Source organism: Nicotiana tomentosiformis, chromosome 2, assembly GCF_000390325.3.
Source record: "Nicotiana tomentosiformis chromosome 2, ASM39032v3, whole genome shotgun sequence".
NCBI classification, from domain to species: domain Eukaryota; kingdom Viridiplantae; phylum Streptophyta; class Magnoliopsida; order Solanales; family Solanaceae; genus Nicotiana; species Nicotiana tomentosiformis.
In genome coordinates this window covers 47,486,390-47,493,861 of record NC_090813.1, presented here as the reverse complement: position 1 = coordinate 47,493,861, position 7,472 = coordinate 47,486,390, and the positions used below count along the sequence as shown (strand labels likewise).

Below are 7,472 nucleotides of genomic sequence, written 5' to 3'. Positions count from 1 at the left end.
TTGATAATGGTAGGCGGCGGTGGCAAATAATAATGAATATGGATGATAGCATCTTAATGAAATTAAGTCTCTATTATAGATTTTAATCATACATGCCTATTCAGACCCATTAAGTAGTTGTGAAGTAAAAAAAATAAACACACTTAATGATTAAGATCTGAATAATTAAGATTCAGACTTTAAAAATAAATGCACTTAATGTCTGAGATTTGTATGATTAAGATTCAGACCTTCATAAGTGCAAATAAATGAGGCCTTAGTCTAACTTTATCCTAAATGTATACTCCATTTGTTTCAAATTAGGTGAGGTACTTTCCTTTTTAGTTTGTTCCAAAATAAATGGCACGAATTTAAATTTAAACTCTTCATTTTACCTATTTTACCCTTAATGAGAAACTTTTATAACCACAAAAATGTCATGGCTCCACAAAGCTTTTATCCCTTAAGCTTTTAAGACCACGCGTTTCAAAAGTCTTCTTTTTTTCTTAAACTCCGTGCCGAGTCAAACTACCTCATCTAAATTGAAACGGAGGGAGTAATAATAATGCTGCTAAAAGCACCAAATTGTTAGTACTATTATAAAATAAAGACTGTAAAGTAAAGACAAGTATAGAGACAAACTGATATATTATTCAACTTCAAACAGATGTACATAATGAACTGGAAACTCCTCTATTTATAGAAGAAAGGAAGCAGCTGCGAGGCTTTTCAGGAAGCAGTTGCGAGGCTTTTCTTGAGATGCTTGTAAGTTGTCTGCATGAGCTACTTGCAACTTGCCTATTTAATAAGAAGCTACTGCAAATCATTTTATTAAGTTGCTTGCAACCTGATTATCTATAGCAGAGTAATAAATGGACATCCACATTATAATTATTTCCATAACACTCCCCCTTGGATGTTCATTAAAAGATATCGTGCCTCGTTAAAACCTTACTAGGAAAAATTCAGTGGAAAAAATTTTAGTTAAGGAAAAAGAGTACACATATTTAGTAATACGCAATTCTAGCTGCCTCATTAAAAATCTTATAAGAAAAACCCCATGGAAAAAACCTTGGTAAGGAAAAAAGAGTACAACGCGTATTTCACTCCCTTGATGAAAACCTTGTTTCAAATATTTGAGTCTCCGCATTCCAATCTTGTATACCATCTTCTCAAAAGTTGAAGTTGGAAAAGATTTAGTGAACAAATCTACTGGATTGTCGCTTGAAGGGATATGTTTCACATCGATGTCACCATTTTCCCGAAGATCATGTGTGTAGAATAATTTTGGTGAAATGTGCTTCATTCTATCTCCTTTTATAAATCCTCCATTTAATTGGGCTATGCATGCAGCATTGTCTTCGCATAAAATTGTGGATCTTTTATCACATTCCAAACCATATTTTTCTTGAATAAAATAAATCACTGATCTCAACCATACGCATTCCCGACTTGCTTCATGAATAACTATTGTTTCAGCATGATTTGAAAAAGTAGCAACAATAGATTGCTTTGTGGAGCGCCATGATATGACAGTACCTCCACATGTAAACATGTACCCGGTTTGAGATCGAGCTTTATGAGGATCAGATAAATAACCTGCATCTGCATAACCAACAAGATCTGCACTACCTTTGTTAGCATAAAACAAACCCATATCAAGAGCTCCCTTTAAATGTCGCAAAATATGCTTAATACCATTCCAATATCTCTGTGTAGGAGAAAAGCTATATCTTACTAGTAAATTAACAGAAAATTCTATACCAGGCCTTGTAGCATTAGCAACATACATAAGTGCACCAATTGCATTGAGATAGGGTGTTTCAGGACCAAGGAGTTCCTCATCCTCGTCTGGAGGTCGGAACGGGTCCTTATTCACTTCAAGTGATCGAACAACCATTGGTGTACTCAATGGGTGCGCTTTGTCCATGTAAAAGCATTTTAAGACCCATTCCATGTAGGCAAATTGATGTATAAAGATCAGTATTTTAAAAGGCGTGGGCGTAAGACGATGCGTTTTACATATGCCTCAGCGAGGCGTAAGCCCCGAGGTATGGGGCGTAAGCCCTATAGGTATTTAATTTTTAATATTTTATAAAATAATATAATGACAGTAAATATTTATAAATATGTAAAATTACATAAAAATTGAAGAAATACACACACACACACACACACACACACACATATATATATATATATATATATATATATATATATATATATATATATATATATATATATATATATATATATATGTGTGTGTGTGTGTGTGTGTGTGTGTGTGTGTGTACTCTATCCCCACAAAAAATTACTCAAAATAATCTATTATACGCTACTTACAAGCACAAATAACTTGAGTATAAAAGAATAAAATTTTCTACAATGGAGGAACAAAAAGGATGATTAACCTGCAATTTGAATTTTGAACTTGCTGCTATGAAGGAGAATGGAGTTCTCTTTGTATTTGTAAAAAATAAAATATTCGTTGCTTTTGGGAGACATTAGCAGACTAGCGGACAAGATAAAGAATTGGGAAAGACCATGAATTAGGGCTTCAATCAATAAAAAAGATCTTGATTTATAAATTTAATACTTTTGAGTTCCTTTTTAAACCTTTTGAGTAATTACCAAACTTACTTTTGAGAATTGGGTATTATATGAAGGACTTATTCAACAAATTTTATTTTAATTTGAAAAAGTCTCTGGGGCTTACTCCTCACTAAAAAAACGCGCCTCAAACGCCCGGGCATACGTCCCAAATACCCGGGTGTATGCCCCGAACGCCCAGACGTACGCCCCGAATTGCTGGGCATATGCCTCTTGATACTTTCTCCCCACACCATCTCCCCGGGGCATTTTTGGCACGCCTCGCCTCGGGGCTCGCCCAAAAATGCCTTTTAAAACACTGATAAAGATCCCGTCTACTAAATATTCAATTTGCAGACCAAGACAAAGTTTTGTCTTTCTAAGATCTTTTATCTCAAATTCTTTCTTAAGATATTCAATTGCCTTTTGGAGCTCTTCTGGAGTTCCAACAAGATTTATGTCATCAACATAAACAACAAGTATAACAAATTCTGATGCCATTTCTTTTTATAAAAATACATAGATAAATAACATCATTTATGTAACCCTCTTTCAACAAATATTTACTAAGGCGATTATATCACATGCGCCCAGATTGCTTTAAACCGTACAAAATTTTTTGTAATCTGATTGAATAAAATTTTGAGATTTTGAATTTGCTCCAGGCATTTTAAATCCTTCAGGGATTTTCATATAAATCTCATTATCAAGTGACCAGTATAGATAAGCTGTAACCACATCCATTATATGTATAAACTGATGAGATATCGAAATGTTATGGCATCCATAACGGGTGAATACGTTTCTTCATAATCGACTCTAGGTCGTTGTGAGAATCCTTGTGCGACAAGGCGAGCCTTGTATCTTTCAACTTCATTTTTGTCATTCCTTTTTCGCACAAAACCCCATTTATGACCAATTGGTTTTATACCATCAGGTGTTTGGACTACTGGTCTAAAGACCTCTCTTTTTAGCAAGTGTGTTCCATTTTAGATTGAATTGCCCCTTGCCATTTTGGGCAATCAGATCTTTGTCGACATTCTTCGATAGATCGGGGTTCAAAATCCTCACTATCTTGCATAATGTTAAGTGCAACATTATATGCAAAAATATTATCCACCACTATTTTAGATCGATTTAAATTAATTCCATCACCAGTAGAACTTATTAAAAGTTCTTCACTCACTTGAGTCTCAGTTTCATTGATTTCTTCAGGAATCTCAGAACTAATCAGATCTTGGGTATCTTCAGGAGATCCCTTTATAGTATCGTTTTGATCATTTGTCGATTATTTTTTTCGAGGATTTCGATCTTTAGAACCCAAAGGCCTACCACGTTTCAAGCGTGTTTTAGGTTCACTAGCTTTCATGCTAGTAGATTGTTCTGCTGGCACATTCACTGCAGAGATATGCGACTTAGTTATCCTTTTTAAATTAGTAAATGCGTCTAGCATTTGATTTGCTATATTCTGTAAATGGATGATCTTCTGGACCTCCTGATTACATATCGGGGTATGTGGATCAAAATGGGATAATGATGAAACTTTCCACGCTATTTCTCTTTTGATTTTCTTTTTCTCTCTTGTCACGACCCAAAATCCACCTAGTCGTGATGACACCTAACCCAGCCCACCAGGTAAGCCAATTAACAACTATCCAATTTAAATAAGATTTATTAATAAAAAAATGATAATAAAACTGCTTTTATACAAGAATTTCTCAAGGACTGGTAGTACAAATCATGAGCTTCTAAGAATAGAATTTACAAAGCTGGTATGAAATAAATACATCATCTATTCGAAATGTACATAAATAAATTTTTATAAATCTAAGGCTACCATCAACAAGAGGCAGTTACAACCGAAACGCAGGTACGTCTTCAAATCCCGCTCCCGTCGATCACAGCAACATCAGCATCAAACATTTGCACACAATGTGCAGAAGTGTAGTATGAGTACAACCGACCTCATGTACTCAATAATTAGCAAATGTAACCTTAGGTTGAAAGTAGTGACGAGCTGGAATACAGGTCGGGGTCCAACACCAATAGCCAACAAAAGTTCATAACAACATAATGAAAGTAATAAAAGAAGTAGCTCAGAGATAAAAAAAACTCAGCTCGTTCACAGTTCCAGAAAAATAGGCCTGCTTTCCAAGTATATCAGTGAAAACCCAAATCTTTTACCAAAATCACCATAATATGAGTACGTTTTGTAAAACTGTGATTTTTCCCAAAATCTTTCAACAGGTAAATGTTTCATTTTCAAATGGCATGAGGAAAATAAATCTCTATGCCTACATGTCAATATGTATGAGAAGTCATGAATGACGTGATACCGTATAGCATGAGGAAAAATGAATCTCTATGCATGTATATCAAGTGTACATGTCGAATGTGATGCAACTCAGTGATAAAACTATATGCATACTTGATGTCTCCCAAACTCACACCACAAATATAGGTAGTGAGGCGGTTGAAGTAATAATAAATCCCAATGCAAGTCGGGGTCGAATCCTCAAGGAGTTAGAATTAGGATTAGGTATATATTTAGTGTAATTGTACAATATGCCTTAGACTACACTTTCACATTCTTGTTTGTTGTTTCTACTTCTACTTTAAACTATTGATTGCAATTATAAAACTAGGAGACAATATTTTTGATTTTGGTTGTTTTCTAAATGATAAAAGATCCAGGGTCGTGACTTTTACCTAGGTGATTACCTAATGGGTTGTAAACTCTAGGGCAAGTTTGATTGGTTGGGGTTGTAATATAGCAATCACACGCAATTACCCACTCTATACCTCTCGGTAGTTTGAGTGATTTTGCCCAATTTGGATTTCTCAAGTCCAAATGGGTATTGCACAAAACAAGTGATAAATGTTCAAGTCGGGTCTTACTATCTCTAGATTCAACTCTTTAATTGGGGCTATCAATTTTTTGAGTTAACCCCAATTTCTTATTAGCCAAGTTTTTCTAGACTTAGTCTCTCTTTCTCAAGTAGAGACTAAGTCAATTAGACATGAATCAATGTTTGCAACCATTAATCCTTGAATTCAAGCAATAACTAGGCTAAATATCAATAACTCAATTACAAACAAGTCCTAAATCAAACACCCATTAAGTACCCACACTAGGGTTGAGCCACAACCCTAGCTAAAGATTTAGTTACTCATGAAAAATGAATAAATACAAGAAGAAATTAAGATAGAATGCATAATAATTGATTAGGGAAAGAAAATTTAATGTTTAGAAGCTAATCTAATACAATATTACTCAAAATAGTAAAGAAAAATGGCTCAGGTGCTCTCCCAAAATAAAACTTACCCTGAAAATGATAAAAAGTTCTATTTATACTAAGCTGAAAATATCTGACAAAAATGCCCCTGCGGGGGTTGTGCGGCCGCATAATTATGTGTGCGGTCCGCACAACTAGACTTGGCTTGACATGTTCCAGTTCTGCGGCCGCACAATTCTGGATTGCGGCCGCACTCCTTCAACTACTGCGGACCGCACATTTGTGAGTATGGTCACACTCTTGCTTGGCTCTGGCTGTGTGAGACTTTTGCGGACCGCATAAAAATGAGTGCGGCCGCACTCTTGATTATGCGGCCGCACAAAAATGGTGTGGTCTGCATTTCTTCTTGAACTTGAAATCCCATCTCTCTGATCTTTGTCTTCTGCGGACCGCATAATATTGAGTGCGGTCGCACAATTATGGTGCGGTCCGCACTCCTTCAGCTTGCCCAAAACCAGCTCTCTGAATCTCTTCTTCTGCGGCTGCACAATATTTGTGCTGTCCGCATACTCTGAAGAAGAACTGACATGGCTCTTCCTTTGTTTTGCGGCCGCACACAGTATTGTGCGGTCCGCACTGTGGGCCTTTTGCCTTGTTTTGGTCCTTGTCCACTTTTGACTCCTTTATGAGCTGATTTTTACTCCTTTGGCTCGTTTCCCAATGTTCCTGTACAAAAGCACATTTTATTAGTTTTAGGGAATACCTTTAAGCATTTTTGAGCTAAAACGCAAGTAAAAGAGAGCAAATAAGCGGTCAAAATTCCTACTTATCAATACTCTCAGAGTATCAATTCACTCAGTCCTCCAAGTCACTCAGTCCTCACAGTCACTTAGTCCTCACAGTCACTCAATCCTCCCAATCACTCGGCACTCACGTTCGGTACTCACACTCGGCACTCGTACTTAGTAGGTACCTACACTCACTGGGGGTGTGTACAGACTCCGGAGGGGCTCCTTCAACCCAAGCGCTATAACAAGCCAATCATGGCATAAATCAATAAAAGATGTTGCGGCGTGCAGCCCGATCCCATAAACATCATCACCATCAAGCCCTCGGCCTCACTCAGTCATCAATCTCTCCAGTTTCTCGGGCTTACAATGTCATGAAAATCAACCCAAAATGATGTTATGATGTATCAATAAATAGTAACAGAGACTGAGATATGATATGCAAATGAATGTGTATGACTGAGTATGTAATTGCAATGTAAGCAAATAATTCAACAGCGGCAATGACCTCTGTGGGTCCAACAGAATAAGTATGTGGCATAAACATGTTTTCTAGCATGAATCACACCTCAAAAGCTCTAGTACGTAGAGATTTTATGGTTACAGATAAGATCAGGTAACTATATAGTTCCATGGAATCAATTCATACGGTGCACTCCCACACGTCCATCATTAGCATGCACGTCACCTCAACATCAATCATATGACACGCAATTCGGGGTTTCATACCCTCAACACCAAGTTTAAAAGTGTTACTTATCTCGAACAAGCAAAATCCAATATTGAGCAAGCCAAACGATGCTCCAAAATGTCATTCCGCGCGTACTGACCTCCGAACAGCTCGAAACTAGCCAAAAGCAACTCAAATACATCAAATAAT

General features: G+C 36.6%; 1 long non-coding RNA gene across 1 annotated transcript in view; it reads left to right on the top strand.

Moving 5' to 3' along the window:
* The first annotated feature begins 362 nt into the window (after positions 1-362).
* Positions 363-7,472, top strand: part of LOC138906456 (uncharacterized) — a 153,842-nt gene continuing 146,732 nt past the window's right edge. Inside the window, exon 1 of the long non-coding RNA XR_011413855.1 lies at positions 363-535. This is a non-coding gene — a long non-coding RNA (uncharacterized lncRNA). The remainder of the gene's footprint in view (positions 536-7,472) is intronic.